We start from the raw sequence: 23105 nt of genomic DNA, 5'->3' as shown, positions 1-23105 counted from the left end.
GCTGCTACAAGAAAGCTCCACATATATATGTGGCTGGACAGCGAATAAAATAGCAGTTAATGCTGATACCAATGATATACAAGCAAACTGTTCTGGACGAATTCCAGCTGGCCAGGGATCGAACTCAGTAGCATTGGAAACAAGAGTTGCTTTGCCTACAGATGGTAAACTACAGGAAACAATGTTCACTTCCAGTTCTCCACAGGACTCACTGATGAGCAACAAGAAAACAAAGTTTTAGGATTTTGGATCAAATTGGATATTAGTGCATGCATACTGTGTGTGCGTATTTACCTGACATTCAATGTGCATGTGCCCCTGCTAGTCCTCTGTAGGATCTAGAGGAGAGCATACAGGAGCAAAACTTCCTTGAGTTTAGCAGGCCAAATGCTTGTAACCGCTGGTAAAAAATGTACTCGGAAGAAAATATAAATTGGTGGTGACACAAAAGATAGACTGGCTCTGCAATTCCATAGTTCAGGAAGTATATTGTAACAATATACTGCAATATCAAAAACAAGTAGGCTCAAGGAAAAGACAATATATATCTCCCTAATTATTTCTTTCCTTCTCACCTTCCCCTACTCTGAGACAATTTCAGCTCCTATCTTGTTTCAAAACCTTTGCAGTTACCTCTTTTACCTAAATTATTTTTTTCAGGTTGCGAGAGTATTACGATTTCCATAAACACAGCGTACTACGTTCTGTTGGGTTGAATGACCTTCCATTTGGATTATGGAAAACACAAGAATAAGACAGAAATAAGCAAGCTGCACACAACAGAGAGAGCTCTGTGTTTGTCACTCATTCTGGCAGCAGCCGTCCCAGACCGAACAGGAGGCAGGAACATGCCCCCCACATTTAAAGGCACAGAAAATGTACCGAGAACAGCATGAACACCTCACTTCAAAATTCTACTGCTACAATATAAAAACTGTAGCAAGCTACAGCTGTTAAGGTCTTCTGTTTCAGAGAAAATGTCCCCTAGGATATAATGAAATGTGAACAGCGTGTGTGCCATAATTTCTCCATAGCTTCAGATGGAAAGCCAGAGGATGCTGTGGAGTGAGAGAAAAGAGAGCAGAGGGAGAGGAGATGAAAGACCGCAAAAATGATCACGGAGATGTGTCAAATGGAGCAATGTATTTATACCGCTTCCTTATATCTAGGGGTGAAAAAGGAGTTTGAGCTATATTCTCTGCTTTGAGAGATTAGAGAGTGCCCTAATTTTTATTATGACAATGATACTTCATCACATGTATATGTGCGGTCACAGTATCAGTGTTTTATCTAAGCTCCCAAAACATCTCTCCTCTACCTTCGATGATCTTTAGAGATCTTAATTTTCCAACCACTCAAGCTGGAAGCTAAATGTAAGTTGAGTCATAATAAACTGCCTAGATCATAGGAAGCATGCACAGTCACGGGCTGAATAACCAGGAGGAGCTGCAAGGATTTAGCCAATAGAACATTGCAGTGGATGGTGGGATGGCTATATTTGAGATTGAGATAGTTTTCTTAACTATATTAGTTAAAAAGACTGATCTATGACACTAGAAAGACTAAAGCTTACAAATGTATAGAAGGCTCAGAAAATATTTATATAACAGGTGGAAATAATCCAGAATTTGCATTTTAGCCAAAATAATAATAATAATAATTTAAAAAATGATAGCAGGTCAACAAAACCTTGTATGAATGATTTTCCTAGAACACTCAACAGGAAGGTTGGAATGAACTGAAACAGACATTGATCAGCAAAGAAAGATATATTTTTGTTCAAAAAAGCAAGGATAAAGTGAGAATTTCCAAAACTCTGAGTTAGACCTTGAAAAGGAAATGAAAACACACACACACACACCNAAAAAAAAAAAGAACAAACAAACAAAAAAAAAAACAAACTAAAAAATAAATCAGAGAGAATTTATACATTAAGAATGGGACAGTAATTAACGATAATAAAGAATGACCTAAATCTGGTTCCCTCAGTTCTCTGTGAGGAGGGTTTTAGCACATCCCAAACAAAAGTGATGAAAACAGATTACTGCTGTTCTGGATTACTGAGAGAATTGCCAGTCCACTGATAGAGATTTTCAATCTGTGAATCAAAATTAACACCTTTTAACTGGAAGCCAATGTGATGTTTTTGTTTAAGAAAGAGAAAAATATGCTCGAGTTAAGTAAAGACTCATTTCTCTCATCACAGGATTCAAGGCTTTGGGACAGGATTTAGAGATTATAATAAAGGCATAGAATTAAAAGGACAAAAGAATATAGTACAATATGATTTTTTTAAAGTTAGTTATAATAGTTGCTAGATTTATTTTATTTATTTCTTTTTTGATTTTTCTTCTTTTTGTTGATGTGTGTGAAATGCTGGATTTTTCTGTTTTAGAGAATAATCATGCACCAGAACTAATCTATCTGTACTTCAGGAAGGCTTTTGATGTAATATTGCATGGGAATTTATTTATTATGCTAGARCAGGCATATAAGGTGTACAAGATATTGGTAAAAGTGGAGAAAAGACCGTGGGTTACATTTAAAGAGGAATTACCAAGCTAGAGAAAGATTACTGCAGGAGATCCTCATGGATCAACAACCTTAAGACTGATCTGATTTAATATTTTCATTTATTATYTTGGCACACAAAAACATTCTAATACAATTTTCTGGTGACACAACGTTATTAGACGTCGATGCAAAAGTGAGCTTGAAGAATTTAGGAGATACAAAGGACTTGGAYGACCTTGAAAGCTAGAGCAATAGTAATGGGATAAAGTATGGTAGTACAAAGTGCAAAGTCATGCACTTACAGACTAATGATAAAAGACTGCTCTATGAATTGGAAGATTATCAGTCGAGAATGACACAGAAGGAAAAAAGTAGCTAGATATATCAAGAACAGAAAGATTACCAGCAGCTATACAATGTATCTTAAAAAAATAAACAGAATTTAAGGAAACAGAGCATAGGGTGTTTCTGAGAGAGGAAAGAAAAGCGTTATCTGAAATATCATGTGTAACTAAGTCACTTATGTTCAAGAAAGCTCAATTTATACCAGTCTTACGGAAGGAGTTGGGTGGATAGCAAGCCACTCAACTTAGTAAAAGTGTAAGTATACTTTATAGTATTCTTATATAGTATTTAGTCTAAAAGTATAAACTAAGTAAAAGTATAGTAAAAGATCAAAAGAATTTTACAAGTTCACTTCAGTAAATGAAGGCTAAGAAGGAATGTGACTCATTTCCAAGAATAGAAAAAACAGTAAACATGGATATGAGCTAGTCAAGACTAGATGTAAGCCAAAAACTAGAACTATCAAAGGAATGATATTCTAAAATAATCTTACAACGGGAAATGTGCATATAAGAAGCTTTACTGGTTTCAAGATGGAGTTAAATTAGTCATAGAAAAAGCTTGGTAACTCAGAAACTATATAGCTGTTTAGAACAGCAGGGGGACGGGATGCCGTGAGCAGGCCTTTGGGTTTGGGTTTGTTTTATATTAAGGGCAGGTTGGAAATCAACATAAAAAGGTGAAACAATGACTTTCAAAGAAAACGGAGCTGCTAAATACCACCATTGACAGTCCATTTGTAAAATTATCTTAATGTAATGCTTCTCTACACTTGTAATATGTAATATTACAATATATTTTAGTATAAAATTAGTAGATTAAGATTACTTAATCTGTAATTTCCCATGTAAAGGTTGCTGAGAACATGATATAGAGAAACAGAACAGAAACTGACAACTGCATTTGTCATATTGTAAGAAAGTAATTGACATAGTGGAATAGTGGAAGCATAAGACTTCATTGCCACAGTCTGGATTCACAGTTTGTGAACTTGAACTTCTCCTCTCACTGAAAAATGTACAGTAACACAGTTATTCCCTAGTATCAATCCCACTAAAGTCTTGAACAGCAGTGCGTTCTTGTGATAACCCTGACACAGACAAGTAGAAAAGTTTCAATCACTGAAATGAGGCATAAGAACAATTCTTGATTTTTTTTTTTTTGCAGTCCATCTCTGCTGTAGCAGCCACTGAGGACCTCAGCCATGACAGATCCTCCATGAAAAAGATAATATCTTGTATTGTATTGCCTTGCATATTTTGTGTCTGTGGGAGTGGATCTTGCAGTTTTTTCAGTTTAACAACGGGCATCATCAGACATTTTTATCTGCTGAAGGAAGAACAGCTTATCAATACCTGAAAGACAGTTTTCATCTTTAGAATCTTGTGTTTTATTACCAATACGGCTGTTTTTGCTAACTGTTTCTATGTCATATGGCTTTTAGAATGACAAGCTGTAGGGATCTCAGCAATCCACTCTCTACTACTTGTCTGTAACCACCACCAAATGGTTTTCCTATGACAAGCACCCATTTATCATCAGCGTGGTCTGTTCTTATAGCTTTGCTAAGAATAGATGCTCCAAATTCACTTGTGTGAAATAGGAGAAGGTAACACTGAAGTCCACCTGAGTTATGAGTATCCTCATGGATATTTGGACAGTTAGAGCTAAAACAGAGGAATAAAACCATAAGAAAATATCATTAGAAGGGAGACATTAATGAGGGTGAGGATGGGATATTGGACTTTAAAACTTATGGGAGGAAGCAAGAGAGAAAGAGTAATATGGAGAATCAAAGGAAATAAGATCCTTAGAAATGCAGAAAACTGCAAGGGTGAAGGTGGTTCAAGGAAGGATGCATGATCCTTGTGGCATGGGCCTTTGGGAGCCATAGATTCCAAACAGAGCTGGAGCCAGTTTACAGGATGACAGTAGCTCCATTTCTTCTAAAATTTCAGTCCAGTCTAGAGAAAATCCCATTTTATGATTTACTTCATCACTGATTTGCACATCAGCTGGGGAAGAGCAGTCACCTATAACAGTTGCAGAAGGCCAGCAGAGTTGCAATTTTCCAGATGAGGAAAGAGTAAAAGCAGAGGTGACTTAGGGAGGTAAAGGAGAAAGACAAATATAGCGAACAGATACCAATGACATACAGAGCAAGGAATGAATATGGAGGCGGTGGAGGCAGGGGGGATGGGTAGATATGAAATGGGGACTAAAGGACACGTTAGGTAGCACAAGACCTTGAAGAAGTTGCACACTTACCAGCACTGTGCAAAATGGAATGAAGAAAATGGGAGAAATCTGGAACAGGAAATAGACTGCTGCTGAATACAGAGTATGCCGTATTACCAGCGTACTTACCTCCAGAAGCACGGACGTACTTGCACACAGGCAGACGTAGATGCATGTAGGCATATGTATGAATTAGAACACAAATTGTTAGGCTCTAGTGACCTTAAATCTCTAGTTTATTGTTCTCTCCAAACTTCAAAGCCAAACTTATTTTGAGGACTTCACTCCATCTTTTTGTTTCCAGAATAATTGGATTGATGACTTCTCTGTGTCACCTCTGCAAAGACTGAGAAGCTATACATGCCTACAGTTTAGGTAACTCTCTGTAATATCCCTCCACTAAAAATGACCATCTTTTTGCAGATCATTTTAATGGTATTTTTATCTTTTACAAAAGATAACACCTGTAAAAGTAGAAACCGGGGCAGATTACTACAGATTAGCATAAAAGAATAGATAAGCATTTATGCATAAAGTCACAGTCTACGAACCCAAATAAGAGAGGAGTAATCAGAAAATTAGCAAGAAATCATCCTATTAATAAGCGTTCATTAGAGGATGACTAAGGAAAGGGCTCATGAGTTATTCAAAAAAAAATGGAAAAGCTGTCAACAAGTAACACCCAGAATCCCAAAATTTCTACTGCAGCCTTCACTGAAATCTCAGCTGCAGTTATGTAGCTGACAATTAAGATCACTAACAAGATGGAAGGAGTAAGATGTCAAGCTAGAATTGCAGAAGAACAGATATAAATGTTGCTAGGTCGGTCTAATGACATGCTACTCCTAAACCAGCAATTTGAGTCATATTCCTCTGCATCTTCCTCTCCTGTCCCCAGCTGAGTGCTCCTACAGCTCCTGCTGCTTCCCTTGCATCACATGTAGAAATTATGGAGTTGCAAGATGAGTTAGTTCAGGGACTGATCTCAGAGAAAAAATAAGCTTCTAAAACAGAGCTGTTTCCCTCCATGCCCTAGACCCCCAACACACACCTTTTCTTCAGTCATCTGAAGAACACATGGGCAGGAGAAAGAACAGATGTGGTAGTACCTAGCTAAGTGGCAGTTCCACAAACCAAGATTTAAGGAAAATGTGTCAAATTTTGGCCTCTACATTTCAAGAAAGATATGGCCCAAATAGAGAAAAAAATAAAAGGAATAAATGCAAATTACTGAGGTACAGAAAACATGACGAAAATCAAAAATTGAAGCTGTATATGTAGTTAATCAAAAAAAGAAAAAAAAAGGAATATTGACAAGAGTCGTACAAGAAGTCTTCTCTAGATGTGGAAAGAGGAAGGGAATAATCTGTTCCATTTGCCATCATGCATAGGTTATGATGTTACGGACTTAAATCTTTCTTACTGCAGTTTAGGACATAATGGTACAGATAGTTGAATACCAAAATAAACTTGCCTAGAGGGAATTCACCCATTATTGGGAATACGTTTAAGAACATGGTACAAAAATACCTATCAGAAATGGCATCGCTCTAAACAATCCTAGTTTTAGATAGGGAAATATGCTATACAACTAACCCGAGCTTTTATGAATACTCAGAATTGATGTTACCAGATTTTTGAGATATATTGATTAAGACATTTATTCATGCTGCTATTTCACATTCACAGCAATATATAATGTCATTCTAAGAATATAAATAAATCTTGATATTTCCAAATAAAATTAAAAAGAGGTTTGCTGAAATCAGAATCACATTTTCAACCACAAGATACTCTTTGTCTGTATAACGCTAAGGAATTGTACACCAAAACAACATATGAAATAAACGTACTTCTAATATCCCTTATTATTTTATGTGAGATCAATTTAGACTGCTGAATGATACAGTCAAGAAAAGAAAACAGTGAATATTTAGAGTTCTCACAGAAAGACAGGAATGACAGACTGTCCTTGTTTATTGAAATTGGTGGTTTTATTTAATATCACCCCCTTGTCCTTCTTTCTGTTCATAATATTATTGTTAAAGTTATTTGCAAGTATATTAAATTACAAAAATGTATATGAGAGTTACAAATGTTGAAGTGGTAATTACATGAATTGCAGATTGTTTAGAAGGACACCAATATAGCAATTATTACTGGAATAATAATATATTTCCTTTCATGTGATCTAGGGGTAAACACTAAAGACATTAATTACTTTGTCTCAAGAGATAAACTAATTGTCTTACTTAAGAATAAATCAAAATATTCTTTAACGTGCAGCCTAATTGTATTTGCCACTGCACTATAATTATCCAAGCTTTTTTAAAAAGGAAAAGTATAATTTGATTTATTAAAGACAGCAATTATCAACATACATGACATTTGTTAGGTGTTAGGCATGCTATATTTTATCTCTGAAAGCCTACCCAACAAATGAAACATCAGTAAGTCAATCAATACACTTACTCACTTATCCCTGAGTCTCAACAGGAAAAATGAAATGCAGTCACAGAAGTTACAGTATGTCTAATATTCTCAGTCTAGGATAAATCATTGCTTCTTATTATTTTCTGCTATGCTTCATATCTGACATATATAACTTGGCATCTATCTTTCTCTATTATTCTAGTCCCATGATTTTCAGTCTGTAACATCCATTTGCATATCTATAAAAAGATAATCTGTCCATGTGTGCTTTTGGCAAAATCCTCCTAACCAGATGAATGGATTTTCACAAGTGAGTTGTTAATCGACACCTTATAATGGGAGACGTTACTTAGAGAGATAAAGGTCCAAGCTGGCTTGTCCTTTTGATGTAATAAGACCAAACTGTACCAGAAGTATTTATAGCTAATTAAAACAAAGCCGTGCTATTCCCATTGCAGAGATTTCTCTACTTCTCTCATGTTTTTTAATTTAGCTCCACTCCACTGAAATGAATAGAAAGACCCCAGTTTTGTAAGGGAGATCATCAGGCCTTATCATCAGATATAATCTTTAAAACATCTCTTTTTCTTTCACCTTTTGAAGTGTTGGTCCATGCAGACTACTTACCTTTAATATTTGACTTTCCATCATTAGATCTTTCTGCTCACATTCTTCTTTTCTTATCCTTCTTTGAATTTCTCTTTCACATCTTGAATTCATAGCTTTGCCCACTTTAAAAGTTCAAAATATCTTTGAACTGGACTATTGCTTTTTTTTTTTTTTTTTAACTTCTAATCAAGTTTTCTAAATGCTTTTGTTTTATTTAGTCTTCATTCTCAAGGCTCTACCTATCTCCTTGCCATTTTCTTTTTGGGCTTCTTTCTTTAAAAGTTTCTCTAACAGTCCAGATTAGATGGTAAATTCCTCAGAGCGCAAACTCTATTAAATCCTTTTTGAAGTGTATCATACCTTCCCGCAGACTGGTACTGTAGAAGGGTTTTGGCAGTTAGTCTTTTGTGTTACAGCGTAACAAATATTTATAACACTAAACTGAACATTTCTTTACTATGAATGAAATTCATGACACATTGAGCATCTCCAAAGGAATTTGGGGGCAGGTTTAGCTCAGTTGGTTAGAGTGTGGTGCTGCTAATGTCAAGGTCACAGGTTCCATCCCCGTATGGGCTATGCTGAGAGTTGAACTAGATGATCTCCAGAGGTCTCTTCCAACCTTAACACTCTTTGATTCTATAAGCTACATAAGACTCTTGCAAGCCCTCAAAAGAGCAGGTGAAGGGATGGGCAAGCACTTACACAGATGCTTTTCTTGGTGTAAATTTCATTTTTACATACACAGAATTCCATTTTTTTATTTTATCTTCTGCATAGATATATCAATAGACTTAGTGATGACTACATCTATTTTGATGTCAGTATAAATGACAAATAGGCATCACGAAATTCCCTTAGATGCAGCAAGAAGAATTAATTTGGCCATATATTTATCTGTAAGATTATTCCAGTGCAGATTCTGGCTGAAGCATATAGTAATTCTTTGTGTCACTATAATAGCCTGAATCATGTTTTTACTAAATAATATCCAGTGCAAATGGTCCAAAACTCAACAGTTTAAAATTTTCAGTCAGTAAAATACAATAAAATAGCACTGCTATCATATTTTATCTGTAATTCTTTGGCTTTCAGCCTCATTTCAATAACTTATCACATTTACAGCCTACCTTCAAGATAGCTCTTTGAGTTAAAGAGTTTCACGTGCCAGACGATGCATGCTGGAATTCTCTCTGGAGATCTGGGAACATTAATCACGAAGGTAGTGCAGACTGTGGTTCTTTGCATATTAAGCGGTGCGTAATACAGCGCTCACGTGCACCAGCGCTCTGTAATTTGCACTGACTATCAGCAGGTTGCTGGGTGCAACTGAAGATGTTGATTTGAACTTGTGTAGCTCTAAATCATACCTGCACATAGAAAAGGGAGCTAAAAATGCCAGTTCTCAATTACCTCTGGGAAGACTGTCTGAGATGTGAATTAGTTGTGCCATGGATGCCGAATAAAAACAGTGAGGTTCACTCCCACTGACTCAAGCTGCCATTCATGCTGATTTGGTCTCAGGACACCTGATCCGCTCAGAGGAAGCATGTGTCTGCTTATAGCCTACTATGTACTGTATCATGTCAGTGTAGTGTCWCTGCAGGGGTAAAAAATCTTTAGCAATCAATGATTTAAGTCACCAAAAAGAAAATGGTTTCTTTTAAGAAGAGACAGAGTGGAAATGTGGAAGCGATGGCCTTGAACCTCAGTGAAAGAGAGGGAGCTCTCGGACCCTCTGCTTGGTAAGGCAACGTGCTGATTTTCTCCGCTAGTCCTAGTGCCTGCTGCAAATTGATTTCTCAGATATTTAAAAGTTGATAAGTGCTATGTTTGGTGTGTAAATCTTTCGCAGTCTCTTTAGGCTTGTTTGAAACTGCATTGTTAGAGCAGAAATGAGAGCACATTTTGAACTAAGTGTGGTTCTGACAGTGGCTTACCTACCTGAAAAATGACTGCACTGGAAGCATGTTACTATGTAACAGGGAGGTGCCTCCAGGAGATAATTTAGAAAATCATAATTAGGTTCCTGCTTTGCATGATTCTCCAGAAAAGCCTGTCAGTCTCTGCTAACTATAGATTCCTAAGGAGATTAAACTGGGACACTGAACTACCTTTTTTGTAAATAATTCTCTAGTTTCATTTATGTGTCCCTGAAGACCCTGAGGTAAGACCAGCCCTGCCAAAGCAAGGGTTGCCCCTGGTACTGAGGGTGAGGAGTTGAGTGAGCACAAGTGTAACTGGAGACTCCCTGATGCACCCACCGTCAGAGCTCCACAGCAAGTGCTGCCCAGCTTGGGAGCCAGCACTGGTTTGTGTCTTGCTGGGGATGATGGAGGGCCGTTGGAGTATATGGCTGTCTGTCYTTGACTCTGTAGCCACCTCCTCATTATATGTCAGGAGCATCTTCACACCCTGCCTTCCAGGRAAGAAACGTCCACGTCCTGTCAAACCCACAATTCACAACAGGAAACAGGAAACGGGACGACCGGAGACAGGAAAAGTGGAACCCAAGAATATCCTGAAAACTGCTCTATCTCTGGTAGCTCTGTAAGGGTGAAGGGAAAGGCAAAGATTATTTATGTGAATAATGTTTGCTTGCTTGTAGCTCCGTCTAAAGGTCTGCCACTAAATGCATCATGCATCTTTTAAATTGCATTAGCAAGATAATAGAGTAGAACGTTTGCAAGTTCAGAGGTCGTGAATTTGGAACAAAACTTCACAAACTTGACAGTAATGTATGAATCTGCCATCTCACTTCAAATTATATTTTATTTTGTGTGACATATTTATTTGTGTGATGTATAAACACATATACAATACAGAGTACTTAGAAGTACTAAGAAATAGATGGGCTGCGTCGACAATAAGTATGTGATGTGCACTAATCCTGACAAAAGATTACTGTTTGATTCTTTGTTTTAGATATATGGCAAGGGTATAAGAAAACAGCCTGAAACTGTTAAGTAGAAGATTTATTGTGATGCTTACTGACCACTTGAAACCCTGAACACCAGTCATTCTCTAATCCAATATCCTTTTCTATGGCTTGTTTTTCTTCTACTGTGGATCTGTCTACCAGGAACCACATCAGCTTAGTGATAACTGATTGCCATGTACTCTTTCTTTTAAAGCATATCTAAAAAAAGTTTCTATACAAATTTTACCTCCCTTATACAATGGCTGGTTATGATGTACAGTATTAATACCAATGTCCAATACATCTCTCTATTTGCTCCATCAAACTAGTTTGATGTCCTTGTCTCACTATCTCTTAGGTTCTATTTTTTTTTATGAGCACTTCAAAATAAACTATATATATATTTTTTAAAATATTTAGGTAGTGCTGCTAATATCTTTTAAAATTCTGTCTGTAACGTGTAGGAACTTATTTAGTGCTTTGGAAAACATTGTATACTGTATTCTGAAAATGCGGAACATCTGAACCATTGAGAGTTCATCATTTTATGTTGTCATATTTCCTGCTTTTCTAATATCTCACTTACACAAGTCAACATTCTGCAAGAGAACCTGAGCTCTTCTCACAACATTTATTCCTTGATTCAAGTCCTGATATAGCCAGTGATATAGATGTGCTAAAAAATTATTAGTTATCAAAGTTTAAGAGAAAATTTTGAAAACATAAGATGACCTGGAATACAAATAAAGGCAATACACTATTGTACACTATTTTTAAATAAATCTTGTGACTTTTAAATTTTAAAATGTGATGTTTATGTTCCTTAATCTAAGACGTCTGGACATGTGATTAACAGTATTCCATATTCATCTTCCAGAAGGTGTTATGAGAAATGTTTTATCATCACAGATGACTCTTGCATTAATCTGAGTGACTGAATATCACAAGAGAGCCAAGAGAGTATCCCTGGACTAGCACATCAGAGATATTTCCTCAAATAAGTTGTTTGTGAATTCTGCAACATTATTTAGTAACTCTTCTGAAAACATCACAATTTATTCAAAATCTGCCTGGACATGATCCTGTGCAATGTGTGTCTAGGTGACCCTATTTGAGCAGAGGGATTGGACTGGGTGATCTCCAGAGGTCTCTTCCAACCTCAGCCATTCTGTGATTCTCTGACAATCAATATTCACTAGCCTCCACTGCAGCATAATATCTTTTAAAAGGGTAGTAATTTCCTTTTAAATAATATTTTTATTCAAATATATCTGTGCTAGCTTTAAAATCTTATCTCTTTCAGAGCTGCAGGGAAAAAGTCAGGACACTTATGTTGCACTTTCATCTTCCCACTGAGACTTAGAACATCCTGCATTTTGAAGGGACCAAGATTTCAAGATTTTAAAGTAATGAGGTGCTGTTGTTGTTTAATGCAAAATAATTTTAAGTTATTTTAGAGGTTTAAGCGTCACTTGAAGCTATGAGCAGTTAGGCTTATGGTAAATAAAATAACTTACAAAGATGCAAGAATACAAACAAAAATTCCAACAAAAGTATCTATGTATAACACATTTGAAAGGTATGTGTCCTGCACGCCCAGAAAACAGGTGCAGAGCTGCAAAGCTTTTATTAACACTTTTTTTTTGAAGACTTTCTCAGCTTGTAGCTTTGCCACCCCAAATCACCTGCTTGTAAGATTTTTACAATATACGCTGCTATCTTGTATTCTCTAGCCATGAATGGTAAAAGGCAGTGAGATAGAAGTGATAATTGCTTAGTCACATGGAACGTATATTCCTCATTTCTCTTTGCTCACCTCATTTTCACTCTGCTAGTTCGTCCCTCTCAGGTTAAACTTTGAATACTTCACAGCTCCAAAATGTACAAACAGCTACCATTTTTGGTTTTTAAAGCAGTATGCTGTATAAAGAAAACTACTTCCTGAACAAATGTAAAATTTCTCTGCCTAAACTTAGCCCCAAACTCAAGCTTTCCCAAGGTCCAGGGCACACAGTACTTGTTTCAGGAACATTTGCTTTTTTGCCAGTAACTTGAAAGCAGTTAAACTGAGGATACTAATACATCCTCAGCTTTGTCACAGGGCATATTTGAAAGTTACTCATTTCTATTTTCATTTTTTTCACATTAATAACTGTATAAATATGAGTTACATATGCATGGAAATAGTAATAATAATTTTTACTGTGATTGTCAGTCATGTCTGTATATTTTACTTTGCTTTGTGGCACAGCAGTTAGACTCAGTTCATGTGCAAGAGTTATATAATGATGTTAGAAAATCCTCCAACTGCTAATTCTGTCTTCCGTTTTTCAAGTCATGAATTTTATGAAGGCAGTGGATCCAGAATGACTGATTTTACAGCCTAAAGGTAGAAGATCAAACTCTCTTTATGGCAGGAAACCATCTGAAATGAGATATTTTACAAACCTCTTGTTCCGTTTGTGTTGGAAGCTGAAATATTTGCTGCTTGCTCATACTATTTTGCTTTTTAACTAACGTAGTATACTCATTCAAATGTCAGGATTCAGATATATCCTAGCTCATAAATGGTTTCCTACAGTTATTTTGGAGCAAGCTGTCAAGTTTTCAGAAAAATGACCTGTGTTCATCTTGAGCACCTTAGTATAGAAAAGGTGATAAAATTTTGGTTATTATTGCTGCATTGAACTTCATAAATGATGCTTAAGTTCTTAAACTAGTTCTAAGTCTTGTAAGTAATAAAAGTGAAATTCACTTGAAGGCAGAAGTAAATTTTCTCTTGTGTAATTTGGGATTTTTATGAAAAAAAATGTTACCATATTTAGAAAGTCCACATAAAACCTGTGGATTTATGTGGGCTTTAGAGGATATATAGATCTGAAACTTTCTGTGTAGAGGTGAATTTCACTCTGTGGTCAAGTAATAATATTTCCTGTGTCAACTTGGAAAGTACCTTGCACAGCAAGGACTGATTCTGGTTAATGACTGCAATATTACTTACTTTTGTTCTTACTCACAATCAACAKATTTTGTAAGTGAAGCCAGATCTTATTTGTTTACAGCTGAATGTGTTGAATATAGTTTTGAAACTGTATAGAGTATATTTATGCAATATATTCTACTGTTCTCTTCTGATTCATCTACATCAGCTGAAATCTGTTTTCTTCTCATAACCATTATGTCAAACAGAATGCTAAAACAAAAGTATTGTTGGTTAAACAGATGCTTTCAAAGCAGGTGCACTCAAGCTATTAGTGTAAACAAATAAGACCTGGCTTCACTTACAAAATATGTTGATGGATACATATAATTTAAGGCCTGATGAATGAAATTCTTGGGAGTTAATACATGGCTGACTGTTTCCTTATTGTTTTACACCCCTGTCCCATTACTCCCACTTGCTGACCATTAAAAATTGCAGCTACCATTTCTCCAAGCATTTGATGGGCAGTGACTCTTGGAGAAGAACAGATCATCATCCCTTAGTGGAGCAGAGCATGTCTAACAAGATCATGAAGTGAGTGGAGGCTGTGTAGGGGATGGGGTTAGGTAAGAGGTTGTGTTTGCACAGGGCACCACATACTATTTGTACAAACAAGTGAAATGGATGTTTTATTTCATGTCCCTGATGTGGACCTGCTGGCAAGGATGAAGAGAAACAGAAGACTTACTTCATACACGTTTTAGGGAGAGTTTTCCAGGCTGTAGGGTATACAAGGGGGAAGAAAACAAGAAGGGGATCCCAGCAAGGGCCTAAGAGCCTTCAGTAAGTAAAAAGAGAGAGAGGAATTGCAGAAAAGAACAGGGGACAGATCACAAGGGTGACAGGAAGACCATAGATAGCTGAGAAAAATTTGCTGCAGCCCAAAAAGTCTCTGAGCTGCGTCAAACCAAGGTAAACAAGGACATTCATTCAAGGAAGAATTGCTAATATTTTTTTTATTGTTGTATAGTCATAGTCATTTCAAAATTTCTCTCTTTTAAATTTTACAGTTTTTCTTGTTTAAAAGCCAGCATTATAGCTCTTCCAGAGGAGCTCGCTAAATGAGTGAGTTCTAGGCATTTCAAAGCTTTGGCCAAGTCAGTGTCCCATCACATCCAACTAGCTCTGAATGTGCATAATTACGTAGGTACCAGAATCCATCTAGCTTTATTAGGATACTACAGCATTGAAGTTAATGAAAGGAACAGACTATACTGCCATGAACAGAGCATGGACAGTAATAACAAAACTATCCTCCTTTGGAATCCAAGCTGACTCGGAGGCAGTTGGCTTGGATGCCTCAGTAGGTTCCTCACTATTTCACACAGTCATAGGTTCAACTAGGTAGATAAACTGTCACTTAGAAAGGCTGTGCAGCAAGTCAAAGCAGACTGCAAAATACAGCATGAGAAAATTATCTCTTTACCAGCAGTAAGTAAAATATGTATAAGCAGGTTCCCTTTATTACCTAAGGTTATTTAGAGTTTTCCCATACGGGAAACAGAGGAGTTAAATTGCTGACTTCATTTTCGAATATAAAGATGCCAGTCCTTAAACAAAGTTGTTGGACTCAATCTAAAGGTCAAGTCTGAGGAGCTGTGTAAGAACTTTATCCCATTCCCTATATCTGTATCCACCATGTGAATGAAAACATCTATTATCTTACTCAGTTTGGAGCACTGAAGCCCATTCACTGTCCTATTTCTAGCCTGAGAGAATTGAAACTCAAGGGCAAACGGAGCCCTATTGGAAACATCTGAATAACTTCCTAATGAATGGTTGTTATCAAAGCACTCCCATTTTGCCAACCTCAGACAATTTTATGTTTTGTAGATGGATGGCAGCCTTTTTCTTTCATTTCCCAGCTTCTATAATTAGTGTTTAATCTTATTGGTGTTTCCAACTGCTCTCTTCAGGGTTATAGTACCGGTAATATTGTCTATACAAAAAAAAATTTTACTTATCAGAAAAGTATTCAGGTAGAGATAAGAATTCTGTGCAGCTGAAGGAAAGAGTGAGAAATCTAAATTCTGGGATCTTAGATCTGGGACCAGATGCAAACACACACTTCTGTAAAGATCCTGGTGGGATGAATATTGTTTTCCCCTTGTCTCAAAACAAGGGGCAGGTAGAAGAACTTTCCCTCATAAGGAGAGACAGGAAAAAGCCTGGTGGAGTCCCCCAGGCAGGGCCGTCTACCCCGGGTCCCTGCGGGCAAGGGAGTGCTCCACTGGGAGAGCTCCTAGGGAAGCAAGTCGGGTCCTCCTCCGAAGGGCTGCAGGGTTAGTCTCTGGATTTATGGTGCTAGCAAGATCCAGAAGGGGCTTCCAGTCTTGCCTTTCCCCCTTTCATCATTTCTACTTTCAAGGCTTACATTTTCTGTAGTTTATAAGATAGTTGACTAGTGTTTCTTCTTACCCGATCCCCATGCATATATTCCAAAATATTAAAAACCTATAAGTTATTCAGCAGCCTTCTGCCTGCAAATAGTCAAAAAGTCAGTCTAAGAAATGTTTGATGAAACTGCATCAATGAATCTTTTCCTGTCATTTATTCTTCTCTTAAAGCATATGTGAAAATCTTAAAAGAGGCATAAGCACTTAATTGCCTAAATTACACTGACTTTCAGCGTAATGTAAACACCCAAATTCCTACGTTATTTTTGAAGAGGTTCTTCAGTGTTATAGCCATTTAGCTATTTTTGGAAATGTTTTTGGAAATGTTACTCTCTTTAAGAGAGTATATTTAAGTCTAGCTAAACTAATGGAATCAAGGCATCAATGTTTTTCTCTTTGATTTTTAGAATTACACATGGAAAAATGAGGAACTTATGCCATAAAGAATCAAAAAGAATTTAAAAATATAACCACGAAGGTGAATTTGATGAAATGTTTCAAGGTTCTACTTAGAAAATTTAAATGCAGTCTGTATGAATTATTGTTTTTTTTTGGGGGGGAAAGACTTTTTTATGCCCAAAGCATAACTGAAAAAGTATTTAAAACAAGCTTATAATTTGGGGTTCAGCCAGACCTGAAATGAACTAACACATATGCTTGGTAAAGCACCAAGCTCAGTACAGGTACTTTCAAGCTTCATGTCTCCTTGATAGCACAACTGGCAAATTCTGCCTTGTATGCATTCAAAATATTTTTCTGTATATCAAGATGAAAGGCATGAATAGAAATCTCAGCTAGTGCATTGTTTTTGAGAAATGTATCATATGCTCAGGTTTCTCAATGTGTTTCATTAAATGTTAATAAATAATGTTACTTGCTAGTCTCTACATTTCCAGAAAAATGTAACAATGTAAATAATTTCACAAAGAAATCTAATTCTTAGCTCAGAAGGAGCAATTTTTGTCCTTCAAAAATTTTTCATATTTTATTATTTTTATCTTAGAACATAGGGGTAATCATTTTTCACAGAAGGTTAGTGCTCATCCAATTTCATGGGGTTATTGGTTCATATCACAGATGTAAAAAATGCAAGTGTTGGTTATTTCATCTTTTCTAAAAATACAGGCTACTGCAGGACAGAGTAATGGCATTTGGCTTATCTCTCAAGCACAAATATAACTTGAAGACCACTGGTGCATTTTAGGAAAGTTGTACCAATTTCTCATGTAAAACGCCAATCTTATTACAGTATTCTTTTAGCTGCAGTCCTTCTAAATAGAGTATTAGTACCAAGTGCTAATATTCTTTCCTTTCAATAACGAAAACGTATATGCAGCATTACTGAAATTTTCCTAGCTATTGAGAGGTCACACGAGGCCAGCTCTTAATCTGTTTGAGCCCAGAGGAGATAAATTTCACTACATGAAGGATTCTGGTAGAAAGGAATAAGAGTAGAGAATCACAGAATCGCAGAATGGTTGAGGTTGGAAGGGACCCTTGGAGATCATCTAGTCCAACCCCCCTAAGCAGGGTCAACAGGAGGATGTCCAGGCAGGTTTTGAATATCTCCACAACCTCTCTAGGCAACCTGTTCCTGTGCTCAGTCACCCTCACAGTAAAGAAGTTCTTCCTCATTTTCAGACAGAGCTGCCCGTGTTTCAGTTTGTGCCTGTTACCTCTTGTCCTGTCACATGGGACAACTGAAAAGAGTTTGTCCCCGTCCCCTTGACACCCTCCCTTCAGGTACTTGTACACATTGATCAGATCCCCCCTCAGTCTTCTCTTCCCCAGGCTGAAGAGGCCCAGCTCTCGCAGCCGTTCCTCATAGGCAGGTGCTCCAGCCCTCTGATCATCTTTGTAGCCCCACGCTGGACTCTCTCCAGTAGCTCCATGTCTTGTGCTGGGGAGCCCAGAACTGGACACAGTACTCCAGATGTGGCCTCCCCAGGGCTGAGTAGAGGGGCAGGATCACCTCCCTTGACCTGCTGGCAAAACTCTTCCTAATGCACCCCAGGATACCATTGGCCTTCTTGGCCACAAGGGGACATTGCTGGCTCATGGTCAATTTGTTGTCCACTATTAGGTTTATAATATGTTATGGAGCTTTTGTCTTTCATCAGATATTCAAATATCAATTGAAAGAGATATTAAACTCCCCCAAATGTAACTGTCTAAAAATAAGGTGCTGAGTCTGAGCAAGTTAGTTTCCTTGGCTTCTTCTAACCATTGGGGACGGATGTTGGGAATTTCAGTCTAGTTTTAGCATGAAGCTAATTTTAACATGAATACCACTTATTTTAAAGATGAATGGAAAACCAATTTGTAAGTCCATCTGCAAAAAAAAATCTTTTTTTTTTTAATTTTTAAATTTCAATGATACTTCAGTGATCATAGAATATATATATGGATTCACATAGTTAACAGACATCTGCAAATGAATGCCATGAATCTGGAATCTGCTGCCATAAAATATCCTAAGAGAGGCTAGAGAGTTCCATGATCATCAGGGCAGGAAATAATTTAATACTTCTATATAAAATAGTGTTATGATACATATGATACATAGGAACTAGTTTATGAGTGATAAGAATACACAAGTACCTCTGAGTACACTGAGTACACCTCATCAAAAAATTGTTTTTAAATTAACTATACGATAGTTGTCCAGATCAGACCGTATCAGATAAAGTTACCTGCGTAACAGCAACTGTCATTACACACAGCTCTGCTTCCCGCCAACCCTTGTCGGGGTAGCAGGCATGCCACGGACTTCAGGGACAGGGACAAGGAATACTTGCTCCTGGATGCAGGTCTCATTTACGCAGATTCAAAGCAACACCAGCCAGAGCTTCTCTCTTTGATGACAGTAAACAGAAGGAAAAAAATAATAATAAAAGGAAATCAGAATATCTTCCATGACACTAGTCTACTGCTCTGATACTTCCCAGAAACTCCAAGTTTAGGGAATGAATAAACTCTAAAAATTAGGCCTATTTGCAAAAATCTATGCTTTGTAAAAATAACACAATTAATCCTGTAGATTCATACCCTCAGGGCATGTGCATCCATTTCTATGGCATTAGCTGCTGAGGAGTCTGAAATATTTCGTTCAGTTGTGAAGAGTAAAGGTGTCAGCCTTGTCTGCCACTGATAGGAAATCAGCAGCAGTAAGTTTGGGCTTTTCCTTAACAACTGGATTTCCTTCAGCTTTGCTTTTGCACTGTAACCCTAAATATTATTATTAAATATTATAGCATAATAATAACCAGGAAGATAAACTGCTTTGTGAATTACTAAATGTTTCCTTACTAGGAACAAAGCAAAACTGATTTTTTCCAATAGCTCATCCACCTAAAAATAACCTTTTACTCTGGCAATCTTTAATGAGACCAAATAGAAGAAAAATGATTGTAGCAGTCTGAACTCTGCAAGAAAAAGGTAAGAATTCAAAGGACCTGAAACATACAGTTATGTCTTTCAGCCTGACTGGCCAGTTAAAATTTATGGCCCTGTGATTTATTTAATTAGGAAGAAGAAATAATGATGAAACCAGGTTACTTTGATACGATCCTATTCTTCTACATGAGGCGTGGGAAACATGTCTAGAAGAAATCAAACAACAAAATATGGTTTCTTTGCTAGCATTTTAGTCTTTTTCAGTCAACACTAAGCTCAAAATGCTCTCACTCAAATTCTCTCTCTTTCAGCTCCTTTGAAATAACTTTTTGGGGCTATTTTTCTGGCTTCCTCCTTCTTCTATGGATCTGTTGCTGCGATTTATCTCACTTTTTCTTTTCCATATGCTTATGTATACTGAAATAATAGTCTGCCTGAAAATGGCATTGCTTATGCCCTTGTGATTTGTATAGGGTCTCAAACTGTTTTAACTAATTGCTTTACAACAGGAGCCTCACTTGATTCTGCAAGGCTATAATCACATCACTTTGAAAAAGTAATTATACTACATTATCAGCATTATATTGATATGTATACTATATCTATTGATATGCACTTTGTATGCTATATAAAATTTAACTCAATGTTTCTATAGTCAGCATTAGTAAATCTTTAAAGTTACAATAAAAAAAGCAAATCCATGTTATTTTCATATGATGCTGGTATGAAAAAGATCAACCTTAGCCTGTATAATCAGTACATCAGCACAAATTTTAAGCAACTATGAGTTATTAACATTCATCTAATTACAGCTAGAATGACAGTCTCTTATCATGCCAACAAAATCAGCACTTGAAATAATAAAAAGGAACTGGTGAAGAATGCAAATATGGGTGCAAATAGATAATAATATCATCAGCATAGTAGCATGGCATCAGTACATATACTATAATAAGCTCAGTCCTAATCCATTCATATTAAAGAAAAGGAAGAAAACATTGAAATAGGAAGGAGAATTTTCAGTGATTATTTCAGCAGCAGGTCCACAAGCATTACTGCCATCTGCAAAACAGATTCAGCAAAGCTCATTAACATGTAGTCTTGATTGATCATGTGTTCATCCTCTCAGGCATGGATTCATTTTCATAATACCCAACAGGCAGGAGCAGTACAACCCAGAGAGATTCATCAGACTATTAGTAATAATTTAATCCTTATGCTCCAGCATGTTCTATATTCAAAGAACTGTATAAATATTAACTAACTAATACAAACTAAGATCATTCCTTTACTATCTCATGATACTGAAAGGGATCACAGTGATACCAATGAAGCATATTATTTATTCTCCATATGCTCTTTCAAATTTCTAGTTTTTTTAATCTGGGCTCCTAACTGGAATTTTAGCTCTAAAAGGAATATTATTATAATTTAGAAAGAAAACTTTCTGAAAATTTTGCCCGAGAATTTGAGATATCTGGCTTTCATTCCAACATAGATTGTTTTGGATATTTGAAAGACAAAATTCCAGTTTCCAGCAAGATTTAAGTAAAATCTAACAAGCTTCATATTTCAGTCAATTTTTGAGGAAAGTAAGGAGGGCACAAAGAGCTTTGGGGAAGTGATCAATATTGAACTGTTGAAAAAAAGTAGTAATTTGCTTTGTGTTTTGAAGGTGAAAATATGATAGGAACACTAAGCACAATAACTTATATGTTTATCCTTTGTGCAAGGTTTCTACTAGCTTACCTGTTGGCTGTAGTGTCCTGGACACTTTCCAATTTGCTAAAAAATTGCATTCAATCTCCTTGCATTTTTGTGTACAGTTTCAGCTGCATATGTTATTTATCATTTCCTGGTGTGCCATATTACTGTGGCTACTAATTGTTTCATTTTGATTCAAGGTTAAGCCATTCCTATGTGACATTTGAGTTTCTGAGAGCAGGATAAAGAAAAATTGTGGTTCTATTCTGAAAGTGCTTACAAACTAAATTCTGATGAGGAGTAATGAATGGGTAATAAAAGAAGGAAGTAGATGTAAGAGAATGGACAATGACTGTAAAAATTTATTTATATGACTATTCAACTAAAAGCAGAGTAGGCTGTGGTGTAAATATTAATGATATTACTTATCATTAATATTAATACATAATTAATACATTAATTACATATTAATGATTTACTTTTCAAATGCAGTAGACAAATCAATGATGTTTACACATTTATCCCTTGCATGAACTATTCCCCTACATGGCCTACCAGATAAAGGTCTTGTGGGAATGTGTGAACAACAAAATTTACCTGACAGGCCACCTCAAATGAATTAATAGACAAAAGGAAAAATCAGACAAAACTATAACCAAAATAGGATTGTATGGCTACTGAAATGGACTGATAGAAAAAAGTAGGAATGATGGAGAAATATGAGAAGGTAATTAAAGAAACACATGCATATCTATGTGAGGAAAGATAGAAATACAGCTGTTTGTGCTTGCTATCAAGACTGGAGTATTCAGTGAGCGCTGCTGGCTTCTGTGGGAAGGTCATTCCCTTTGTGTCCTGTCTTGGAGAAGGGGCATACTACACAAGCGGCACTTAGACACATAGACAAATATTTAAATCTATTCCTCTGACTTGATTGCTATTTAGGTAGCTCTAACCTAAGCCAGTAGAAACACTCTATGATAAACACACAAGGGAAAAAGAAATAGCTGCAAAATTTACTTAGGTCCAAGAAGCACAAAGTCTAAAATCAGTTTCAGACTTTGACTCATCTCTGTATTTTACTGAGATGCACCTTTGAGTGTTTTGCTTCACTGTCTTTTTAAACTGTGGAAGTAACACTTTCTTTACTAGGAAACTTGGAGCTTAATTTGGCAAATATTGCAGAGGAATTTTTAAAGCTACAGATATGACTGCCAAGTATTATCACTTACCATTTTAGTTTCATTAACTGCTCCAGCTTGCTAATAAGCCTCTTACACAAGCTTCATGCCATATTGCCACATCTTCACTGCCACCTTATGTGACCCACATATTTCTCCAGTGTTTTATACCACAAACTCATTAGGGCAGGGCCCATCATTTCCTGTGTTTGAATAATGCTGAGCAAAATAGTACCCAGGGGCTTCTCCGCAGCATGCTGTATAAATATTAAGCATCACTATAATCATCGCTGTTATTATACTGTGGTTACTATGATGTTTGTTCTTATTACTGCTATTATTATTATGTAATGAATTAAGTAATGAAATACTTAACATCTGTAAGC

The sequence above is a fragment of the Rhea americana genome, unplaced genomic scaffold (assembly GCF_003343005.1).
Source record: "Rhea americana isolate MKP2758 unplaced genomic scaffold, rheAme1 scaffold_0, whole genome shotgun sequence".
In the NCBI taxonomy this organism is placed as follows: domain Eukaryota; kingdom Metazoa; phylum Chordata; class Aves; order Rheiformes; family Rheidae; genus Rhea; species Rhea americana.
This window is presented reverse-complemented; position numbering follows the sequence as displayed.